At 40.7% G+C, this 12,324-nt stretch overlaps 1 long non-coding RNA gene across 1 annotated transcript; it reads right to left on the bottom strand.

The window, feature by feature from the left end:
• Positions 1 to 7,592: 7,592 nt before the first annotated feature.
• Positions 7,593 to 11,829, bottom strand: LOC111861756. Its single transcript, XR_002842306.2, has 3 exons — positions 11,563 to 11,829; positions 10,916 to 11,207; positions 7,593 to 8,581 (listed from the first exon to the last, which is right to left on the bottom strand). It is a non-coding gene; the product is annotated as an uncharacterized LOC111861756 (long non-coding RNA).
• Positions 11,830 to 12,324: the final 495 nt, after the last annotated feature.

Here is a 12,324-nt window from a genome sequence, read left to right as displayed (position 1 = left end):
TAGAGTATTCCGATATAACCCAAAACACCTATGTCCAAAGTTGAATGGTTACAGAGATAATGGCCCGAGAAAAGCGTGGTCTTCTGGCGGGTCCGCGCACTGTACCTATCAGCTGGCATGTCTTATCTGAGTTTGTCCTTGAGTGCTGTGATTCACACTAGCCATAAGCTCCCTTCAGTATATGTTGCGGCCGCGTTTTGAATGGGTGGGAGGTTAATTGTGTGGAGTTGCTGAAATGCCTTTTATGTTTTCAAACGTGGAATATTGTGATATGCATTTTGTGTGTGGATTTTGCGGTGGCAATGCACGTGCTGCTGTTGTAGAATACCAAAGGCATTTTCCCGATCGAAGGATTACATGTCGAAGTGTATTTACGTGAATTCACCAGACGCGCGATACTGGTTCTCTTCCGAGTGTTTCTGTGCATTCTGAAAGGGTGGATGTTTGAATGATAAACACATGAGAGAACATTCTTGAGATGGTTCAGAGAAGTCCATGTCTATCCACTCGTGGAATTGCCTCTCGTATCAGCGTATCACATATGCAGGTGTGGTGAACTTTACATGATGAAGAGTTGTATCTTTACCATGATCAAAGGGTACAACATCTGGAAGCAGGCGACCATGCTCAGCGTATGGATTTGTGCCACTGGATAGAAGCTCATCCCGAACTGTTAAGCGTCATTTTATTCAGTGATGAGGCATCTTTTACCCGGGACGGTGTAAATAATTTACAAAATGTGCATACATGGTTCCATAAAAATCCACATGAGATAATGGTAAAGAAATCCCAAAAGAGATTTTCTGTGATCGTATGTTTAGTACAGTTAATGTAGTCAGCTTTTACCAGAATACGCAGTCAGCCATGTTACGTCAGCACTTGCCATTCATGTGTCATGTATAGTCCTTGACACCCTTAGGACAACTATGACATGGCGTGCGAGTATTTTTGAGGTCCAATTTAATGGCTTCATGTCACCCATAAGTTAGTTTGATGTTATGTACATTATTAACGTTACAGAAACCACATATTCCTGCCAGTTTTAATATGTATTTGGTAATCAACAAGTGTGTAACACCTGTCAAAGTTTCACACTTCCCTGGCCATTATCTCCGTAACCGTTCAACTTTCGACGTAGGTGTTTTCGTTATATCGGCATACTTTAACACAAGGAACACCCTCCCAAAGTTTGGCACATTCCTCCTGGGACACCCTGTATGTATATATATATTTTGGTTATGGTGAAGAATATTTTCATTCTGATCTTGTTTTCTGGCCCTAATTCTCTGGAAGAAATCTTGTTGGAGGTAATTTTGAACCTAAACAAATCTTTTACATAAGCATGTTTTCAACTAATACTTTCATTATCAAGGAATCCATCCAGGTCAAATGCTTCTTGCAAATTTTCATAACAAGCTTATTTTTATGGTGAGGAGTTGTTAGCCCCATGCCCAACCCCAAAGCTGGAGGATCACACCTTGTTGGCTGTCCGTGACTGCTTATCCAATATATTTGCAGCTATCCATACCTGGAGGGTGTCTCCTCCATTCGCAACCTGAGGATGTGCCATGTCATGGTGACAAGGAACCCACCTAACATATCAGCTTCTCAAGAAGTGCTCAGCTCCATGTATGAGTGACTTTTGTTATGTTGATACACAACAACACATTTTACCAGGACCAATTTTCAGAAACACAAAAAATAAGCACAGAAGTTGAAGACAAAAAGAATGAATGACACCCTAAAGAAATAAATGCAACTTGAAATGTTTTGATTTCATTCTCAGTGTTGTTACTCTGATTGGTTACTGTCTTTTGCAAGTATTGGTATATGCACTACAAACTTTGGTTTATGGAAAGGAACAAAAAATAAAATTAGCTGTTTGTATCCAGAGGTCCAGGTTCGATTCTCGGAGCTACCAGAATTTTTTTCTGAGAATTAATGAGTCTGGAATGTGGTTCACTCAGCCTCGTGATGATAATTGAGGAGCTGTTTCAAGGAAGTAGCGGCTCCGGTCTAAAAAACCGAAAGAAAAACGGCCGTGAGGATTCGTTGCACTGACCACGTGACACCCTCTATCCGCAAAAATTGGCACTAAACTTCGCCGACAAGTGGCGGTCGCTCGGTCGGTATAGCTCTCTTGCGGACTAAAATCATCCCCCCCCCCCCCCCCAATTGAATAGATTGTACAGCAACCGCACCGAAATCCAACTTATTTGGGGAATGTGGTGTATTGATTACATGGATTTCTCAGTTGCATAGATCCCCAGTATGATATGAAAATGGACGTTTTCACTTTAGTTGTTGCATTGGTACCTTCTAGGTGACACAGCAGGTTGATTGGTGAAAGAATTTGGATACATGTACTCTTATGAGTTCACAGATTGAACTGGCCTTCATTACAATGAGTTAAAATAATTCAGTTGGCTTCTGCTGTAATAACATCTGTGTGATGGTGGATAACACTAGTGCTGCAAGTGTTAGCTGGGAAAACTACTGTAGGGCAGGTGGGAATCTGTTTTTGATTAGTTTTATAAAAATGGTAAATTTTCTTTGAAATGTTTATCATTCAGATGAGAATTCCAGAAGCTTAGGTAGCAGATAACCAGGAGTTTGTAGTATAATTAATTGTCTCTAACTTCTCTTGATGGTAAAATTTAAATTCATTGGTCTTGTATCATGCAGATACAGTGAATTTAAACAATTTGATCAAGATTTAAGGGGCCATGAATTGCAGTTTAATTTTTGCTATCTCATATTGTAATATGTATGAGGAAGTATTGTGACTGAAAAATTGTATCTAAAAGATTTTGATGGACTTACATATTTTTACAGTACAGCAACTGGCTGCTGGCTGGAGTTTGAGTCCCGGTAGTGTCAAGAATTTTCTCTTCTTCAAGTCGTCCAGACCGTCTCTAGGGCCCACTCAACCTCCTATCCAATGGGTACTGAGGGTGTTCCCCTGGGGTAAAGTTGCCTGGGCATGAAGCTGATAACTCAACTCAAACTAGTGCCGAGGTCAAGAATACGTGGGTGTATACATCCACTCTCCATACACCTTCATGGCATAGTTAATTAGTTAAGCACAAGGCAACTTTGAGTTGCATCACCCTGATCACAGTGCCGGTTTGAAGATGGCTGCTGCAATAGATACATGCATGAAAGAACAACAACATTCTGTAATTTGGTTTTTGATCAGTGAAGGTGTGAAACCGATTGAAGTTCATCGACAGATGAAGGTTCGGTATGGCGATGCATGCTTGTCACAGCAGCAAGTGTACAAGTGGAGTAGGAAATTCAGAAATGGTGTGACGTCTGATGCTTGGGTCATGCGCGCAGAGTTGTGACCCCTGAGTCTGTTGCAGCAGTTTAAGCTCTAGTGATGGAGAATCACCAAGTGTCGGATGAAATAGCCGAAATTTGTAACATGAATCACGGATCAGCACACGATGTCATTCATGATGTGCTCCAGTTTCACAAAGTGTCTGCAAGGTGGGTGTCACAGCAGCTGACTCCAGAATTGAAACAGCAACGTGTTGACACGTGTAAAGAACTTCTCTGGCGCCTTGAAGCAGAAGGTGGTGGCTTCCTTTCGAGAATCATTACTGGTGATGAAACTTGGGCACACGACCACCAACCACAAACAAAGAGAACAAGCAAGGAATGGCACCATTCCTCATCACCAAAATCCAAGAAGTTCCGGACGCAGCCATCTGCAGGGAAGATTATGCTTACTCTCTTTTGGGACAAATGAGGCATACTCTTGGAGCACTACATGCCCCAGGGGAACACTATCACCCGTGCCTCATATTCAGATCATTTGAAGAATCATCTTCGACCTGCAGTCAGATCAAAGCGATGTGGACTTTTGTCCAGAGGTGTCCTTTTGCAACATGACAGTGCTTGGCCTCCTGCTGCCCATGCAACAGTTGCAACAATCCAAGACTTGCACTATGAGTGTCTTCCACGTCTGCCACACTCACCAGACCTAGCCCCAAGTGATTACCACGTTTGGGCCACTCAAAGAGTCTGTGGGAGGAAAGAAGTTCCATTCTGACGAAGAAGTACAGCAGGTGGTGCGTGAGTGATTTTGCAGACAACCACCAGAATTTTTTTCTAGAGGAAAGCGTAAACATTGTAAATGCTGGAGGGTATATATTGAATGAAATGGAGACTATGTATAAAAATGGTATAGTTGTGTACCGCTTTCATTCAGGAAATTAAATTTAAAAAAAATTACGGTTTTCATTTGAATCACCCTTGCATATATGGTAATATTCTCCCTGTGCTTAATTAATTAAGCACTATGCCATTAAGGCGTATGGGGGTGTGAATGTATAGACCCTCATTTTCTTGACCTCGGCACTAGTTGGAGGTGAGTGGTCAGCCTGATGCCCTAGTTCCCCCTCCATTAATCGCATCGAATCGCATTAATGCTGTTCCTGTAAGCATCCGTACTTCAAAGTATGAATGCATATTCTTAATAACTGCTGCAGACCAGCTCAGTAAATGTAACGGCAATAAGCTGAAATATCTGATTTATCTGTGCAGATTAGCAAGATAGCGATCGTGATTGTTTTATACACATTGCGATAACTAATCGGGTTAGTATCAACGGTATGAACTGTTAGCTTTACGGTTTGCAGGTCTAACGTATAAGAGCCACATGGATACACAACAAAGGCGTATATTACTTTTGTCTACCTCTGTAGTGTATGGTTCTGAGTATCTTCATTATGCAACGGATGACATAAGTAAGTTTTTGAAAAGTAAGTTGTGGCATTTGACCACATGGTAACTGAAATTACAAGAGTCCATTGCTCAAGTACCAGTGTTATTAGATATACGAGTATAATGTATTATACCCATATAAATACCTCGTGCTTTTGTCATCCTTGCAGGCACAATGTTTCACGTATCCTCTTTGTACCATATGCATTACATGATTACGATGAATGCACAAATAAAGTTACAGGTGCCTTCGAGAAGTGGGGTGAGTGATGCCAGTATACGTATTGTATCGTGCGTAACTGCAACTGTTAATTTGTGTATTTATAATACAGAGACCAGTTGGGGTGCATAATTTATAAGTTTTTTACAGACTAAACCTCAAAATAAAAAATTTGAGAAAGGTTAGGTTAAATAACTAAATAAAGGCCAATTTCAGCATAGACACCATAGTGCATACTTAGCCCCAATATTTAATATGTAGTTAGAACTTTTGTATTAAAAATAAGGAAACGTGCCAGTTTGGAAGTCCCCCCGTCGCTGTGATAACACCGACTGTACCCAAGAACGTACCAAATTTATTCCACAATTTAGGTTTTCACATAGTAAATCCCTTGAAAATGTCAGTCTTTCTACTTGGATTGTAAACCAGACCATTCTCAGAACCAGTTTTATAATTACAGAGCCCATCAAAATATATTTTTATAGTTGAGATTTCTAATCTAACTTAAACACATGGTTGAATGGAGAACCCTAGAAGAAGCCTGAGGAAAGGACCTCCGTATGGTGTGTCAGTGCTCATCCATATCCTTGATTCCTCCCATTCTGCATTATATAACCTGTGTATAAATGAAGAAAAAGAGACATGCCTTCAGTTCTGAAATTACGTTATTGTTTATATGACAATACCTTTAAAACAGCAGCATAGGCTGGAAAAGCAGGATGATTATGAATGGCAACTTGAGAAAGCAGGAGACTTAGACTTTTTATAATTTTAAAGTCTTAGCTCAGGAAAGAGAAGAAAATCACATTGTGACTTTGGGTGATTAGCCTTTAGGCTAAAAGAGACATTAAAGAATTTCCTGACTACCAACTCTTTCTACACTGTGGAGGAATACTATTGTTATAAATAAGAATTTTGAAATTTGAATATATCTAAAGTATTGAAATTGCTGATTTTATGAGTGTAAATTTTTATTATTTTGATTGTAAAATATCAACTTTATGTTTTTAAATGTACTATTTTGTGTATAAATATTGTGACTATCTTGCATGTTTTTGTAATTTGTCCGATCATGTATAAGAAAATTTATTGTGTTGACTGGTATCAATCATTTTTGAAACTATGCATGTAAGGGACTTGTTCCACATCCCGTGGCATTCTAGCCCCTCTGGATCTATGGAATTGGAAATAAATATGAATGAATATGAAAAGGAATAGAAGAACTTTAATGTGAACCCCAGATCTCTCATGGCATTACATTTTGTTTACTTCCATATTCTTGGATGGGGAGTAACCAACTTCTGTGTGTTGTACAATTATGTTTCTAGGTTACAAAGTAAACAGTATCCACACCTCAGAAGATCCTGTTCAGGCTGTTGAAGAAGCAGAAGCATTTATTTGTGGGTTGTGGTAACACATTCCAACTCCTGAAGGCGTTGTATGACTTTAAGATAATTGATCCAATCAGAAAGTGTGTTCTAGAGGAAATATTTATGGTATTGTGACATGTTGCGCAACGAAGGACCCCTACCTCCCCAGCGGCACGTGGCGGTAACGTAGCGCTCGCGTAATAGGCAAGTCATCACCCCGCCACTCTCCCCGCGGTGACATCACGAGCGGAGCTGAAGTTAGCCGAGCCCCCGCAACCTGGTAGCTATGCAATGTGAGTCAACAGCGGTGAAGTAACAGGATGACGTGGCACTCATTATGCAACAGGCAAGCACTGCGACTATATAAGTGAGCTGCACAGTGGCTGCGAGTTAGTTGTAACGTAACAGTCGCCGAGTCGAGGTGTAAGGTGGCCATCGCCGAGCTTATTTCCGAGCAAGCCTATGAGCGAGTGTGTTATCAACAGTTCTCCAGTCCGCCGACTACAGTTGGAGTATAGCAGCTGTCTCGGAAAGAAGAACCGGACGTGTGTGTGATTGTGTAATTGGGAGCGTGTGATACAGTGATACATAGCTCCCCTACTGTAAACGTGTAGACTACTGAAGACAGAGTGAACTCATTTGCGCATAGGGTTATAAAGTGTGAAACCCCGCAACAGTGGTAACAGATTAATGCGATTAGGGTTATAAAGTGTGAAACCCCGCAACTGTGTAATAAGCAATTGTAGTACTTGTAGATTGTTAAATAAACCAATTAACCATCTCTACGGCGTCTTCAGTAACAAAACACGTTACAGTATGAAACTTGTGAATTGTCTTTTGTTAGTCTTGAATTCCTAATTGATAATACTGAAATAATAATAATCTCTTTATGTTAAATTAACTTTCAGGAAACAGCGCAGGCTCTAATGTGGCAACTGTCAGTATTTGTATAACAATTGATATGCCTGTTGTACGTCCACCCAGCTTCACAGCTCTTGGGCTTATTCCTTTTGCTTCACTGCGAAAATCTCCATCTTCGTTCAAAGAACTTCAAGGAAGCCATTTGTAGTAATACATTAGAGAACACACCCTTTCCAGTCTTGTTACTGTTTGTATAGTGTTGACAGTCACTCAGGTCATGTGATGAAGATGAGTACAGTGTATGAACAAAAAATTATTTAATAATTTCAGGAAACATGGGAACAAAGAATTGAACAGTATCATAGGATCCCTGGAGCTCCTCCTGTGGTGGGTTTGTGAGGAATCCTACTGCATATTGAAGGAGATAAAATTACACTTGTAGGGAAGTGTAGTGCACATATATTTTCACCATAAGTAAAATTTCTAATGATTGAAGTATTTTAGGATGGAGTGTAAGGGTTGTGATATGTGCTGTTCCATTTCCTCTCATATTGCCAACCTGTGCATCACATTCTGCACTTTTTTCACAAATTAGGCTGCGGATACGAGAGTTGTGGTGATGGAGCCTTTGCATCTGCATTGAAGGAAAGGTAATACTACAAAAAATAAATTAAGTAGCTTTAGAGTGTAATTTAAGATGAATAAAATTGTTTGAAATCTTGACAAGTAATTTGCACAGTTGAGTCATGTACAGAGGAGAATGTTAAGGTTGTAGTGTGAATGCTTATTTTATCAGCTGCATGCTGTTTTGTTCATTATTGATCATTGCCATGGATACTCATAATATTGTCACATGTTGGGCGTATAACATGACAAATAACTACACAACTTACTGGATATAGCGAATTTTATTTCACATTCGCTCTTACAATAACACAATTTACAAGCTCAAAATTACTGCCAACGGCAGTATCACAAATACTTCAACTGCTTTCATTCACTCCTGCGAATGCTAGACCGCAACTGACTGGTTGACTTACTCACTGCTGGCTAGCTCGTAACTCAACACGTAACTTGGGAACTGTAACTAACTGGTGGCTAACTCGGAACTAACTGTGAATAGTCTTCACTGCTCCTTATTTAGCCTCGTTCCAGACAGCATAGAAAACAGCCACGTAACCGGCATACTGTTGTCTGCCGCCCTGGTAGCCGATAGCCTAGCAACACTGTTGGGAATTGTTTACCGCTACGTAGTAACTGCGGCGTCCTGTTTCGTCACCGCTGCTGACTCGCGTTGCAGAGCGACCAGTATGCTGGGACTCTGCTAACTTCGGCTCCGCTCGGCACGTCATGGCTGGGGGGGGGGAGCGTCATCCATAGCGCAACACGTCACACTATCCTAAAAAAATAATAATATGCCCATGGCAATATTTCTTCTTTTGTAAAGTGATCGTCATGAAAATAATGAATAATGCAGTAGTATCATAGCATTTTCTGAACTGAAGATTTTCTTAAACTTATATAATCTCTCATGTCTATTTTCTGTAGCTTAGGTCCTATATCCAAAGAATCCATCCAGGTTCAAGGCCCTTTGTGACATTTCATAACCAGCTTATTTTTTATGGAAAGGAGTTGTGAGTCCCTTGCCCAACCCCCAAACTGGAGGACCACCCCTTTTTAGGTCTCTGCGACTGCTTATTCATTATATTTGCAGCTACCCTCCATATCTGGAGGCCATTTCCTCCATCGACAACCTGAGGACATGCCATGCCATGCCATGGTGACAAGGGACCTACCTAATGTGGGGTGATGGGATGTTGGAGAAAACTACACAATGAGGAGCTTCATAGCTCGTACCCTTCACCAAGTATAATTAGAATGATCAAGTCAAGGAAGATGACATGGGCAGATCTTGTGGCACGAAATTGAGTGAAGAAGAATGCATATAGGATTTTGGTGGGAAAGCCAGAAGGAAGGAGATCACTACGAAGACCAAGACATAGGTGGGTCGATAATATTAAAATTGATCTTAGAGAAATAAGATGAGGTTGTATGGACTGAATTGATTTGACTCCGAATAGAGACCAGGGGAGGCCGCTTGTGAACACGGTAATGATCCCTTGGGTTCCATAAAATGCTGGGAAGTTCTTGAGAATCTGCACAACTGGTGGCTTCTCAGGAAGGGTTCAGTGCCATGAAGTTAGAAGTTAATTATATAATCTCCTTTCCTCACAAATAATTGCTAATTAGGAGCTGTGCTGTATGAGTAAAAGTCAACCCACTGTTTTCTGCATATCCATGTACATGGATTGTTCATGTTCTGCTCACAAGTCCCACCCATATTTCACTGCACTCGTGTGTAGTTATAATGAACTTGAGTAACAGATGTATCATTGTACCAATCATTATGTGCATACCCTGTGTTATGGGATGTTCTAAATGCATCATTGGAGTGTGTGCAACTTTTGACATTATACACGTAAGCAATGGTTGTGTATCAGCCATTACATTTAACTGTTAAATGCATGTTTTGATAGTGGCATGTAAAGTACATAAATCCATAATTGTTAATTGTTTCTATGAAGAAGTACATTTACATTACCACCATGTTTATAAGACACCTGGATAGGATCCATACAATCTATAATTCCCTCATCTGTGACATACGAGGGGGGACCCAGAAATAACCGGAAACGACCTGTTGCATGCGCATGCTTTGTAGTTACAAGTTGTGCTGCTAGGTGGTGTTAGCGGGGGGTCTCCCGCGACTGTTAATGAGCTGGTGTCAGTCTGAGTTAAGTGGTTTGTCTGTGGTGCTCTGTTGTGTGCGTTCCTGTTTCAACCCTTTGGCGATTAGTGAGATGGCCAACCAGAAGGAACAAAGAGTGCGTGAAATTGATGAAGATCATCAAAAGACCATTGACCAACTTTCTGAGGAAACAAACATCTCATGGAGCACGGTCCAGCAAATTTTAACCGAAGGTTTTGCACATGAGACGGGTGTCTGCAAAATTTGTTCCTCGCTTGCTCGGAGATGACCAAAGAGAAAACCGCGTGAATGTTTGCCGTGACTTGAAGAGTGAAGTGCAGTTTTCCCTAACAGAAAACAAAATTTCACGCACGCTCTTTGTTCTTTCTGGTCAGCCATCTCACTAATCGCCAAAGGGTTGAAACAGGAACGCACACAACAGAGCACCACAGACAAACCACTTAACTCAGACTGACGCCAGCTCACTAACAGTCACGGGAGACCCCCAGCTAACACCACCTAGCAGCACAACTTGTAACTACAAAGCATGCACGCGCAACAGGTCGTTTCCGGTTATTTTTGGGTCCCCCTTCGTATATTATTTGTGTGTGTAAAGGGCTAACCCAGTCTAACCCAAAGAGAAGTGGGAAACTGGGGCAATTGGTTTGTTTTGAGTCGCAAGTGTTGGCGACGAGCGATTGTTTACCAATCACGTATGGAGTGTTTGCCAAGATTATATGTCTCTTGTTATGTTTGTTATTAAATTATTTTTTGTAAATTAAATTCTCTTTAATTTTATCTGAGGCCAACGAATTACTGTAGCTCCTCCACCTGCTTTCATACCCCATGTCCTTCTTGGGGAGCATGCAAACACGTCAAAAGAGCCAGCGATGATGGACGCTCTCTCCCTCTTCATGGCTCTCGCAATGGGTAGCATTTGAGAGAAGAAGGGGAAGGCGGCAGTTTAAATGGGAACATACTCACCAGGGCCTGATGGCTGAGCAACATTTCATATCTTCTCTTTAGCTTTCTTTTTAAGACGATCAGCAAGTTCATCTCTTTCCTGTAAATCTCTAAGCCTCTGTTTTTCAGTACTGTCATCTGATTTAGAGTCAGACTCATGTCTGCTCCTTTTATGGTGTTTTGAATGTTTGTCCTTATTACTGTCTGACTTGATTCTATCATGGTTACTTTTGTCCTTGGAATGATCATATTTTGAAGAATGACTTGATTCACATCTGGACTTCTCATCATGATGTCGAGGCATATCTGTAAACTATGATAACAAAACTGCAGTGTTTTGTTGCTTTAAACAAAGGAAGTTAAATGCAATTTCGTTCTTAACGCTTGGAAACTAACAATAAGCTTTGAATATGTCAAAAAAGTGTTCCGTTCTCGAGTGTTCATTAATTTTACAATTCCTTATATGCAGTAAACAATACATGATACTTTTATGCTGCATGGTATAGGCATAAAACACTGATCATAAATGCCCTGAATTATCTTGAAAGAAATTTACTCAGTACTGCCTAACTAACACCTTCCCCAATACTAGGCTTTGTTGGCTTCTTACATTCTAAATTATAACGTTCTCAACATTAATCATAAGTACATGGCATTTAATAACTTACTGTGAGGTTAGGATGCCAAGAATTTAACTACAATGATCAACAATGCACAGCTTCAATTTTTTCCTATTTTGACAGTTTATGTATATTTAAAAGTTAACGACTATTGAAACAAAGTCTGATAGCACTTTATATGCCAATTCTCAACAACTTCTTCAAAATTCTCTACTCCTAACACGTTATTGGACCATTTTTACTGTTTTTACAGTATTGACAACTAAAACTGCGCATGGTATGATGGATAGCAATTTTTAATTTCGTAATAAACCGACATTAGCATGTTGGTAGTCTTACATCGTAGCCAACATGTAGTTCAGATCCCTAAACCGGTGTGGGATGTCATTATATGAAGAGACAACCACTTGTTAAACTGTTCTACAATAAAGAAAGCAGTCTTCTGGGATTTTGCACCGTGTATATGTGGTGTTAACCGACGTTTCGGAGGAACGTATCGCCTCCATCTTCAGGGTAGAAGAAAAAATATATAAGAAATCTGCAAGCAAAGAGACCGTGAGAACCGGTAAAAGCAGACTGGGAAAAATACCCAGCTATGTGTGAGCATTGAGGGTGGAGGGGGAAGGGCAAGTATACAAGTGAAAGCAGTAGTGTGGGAGGGGAAGGGGAAGGGAGCTGGGACAAGCAGGGTTTTTGTGTAGGGGAGAGAATGGCAAGTTGAAGGCTGGGCATCAGCTGTGAGCTGAGGGGTTGGGGTTGTTATGTTGGTTGGTCATGGCCTGTGTGGCCTGGATCTGGCGTCATATCCCG

The sequence above is a fragment of the Cryptotermes secundus genome, unplaced genomic scaffold (genome assembly GCF_002891405.2).
Source record: "Cryptotermes secundus unplaced genomic scaffold, Csec_1.0 scaffold345, whole genome shotgun sequence".
NCBI classification, from domain to species: domain Eukaryota; kingdom Metazoa; phylum Arthropoda; class Insecta; order Blattodea; family Kalotermitidae; genus Cryptotermes; species Cryptotermes secundus.
This window is presented reverse-complemented; position numbering and strand designations above follow the sequence as displayed.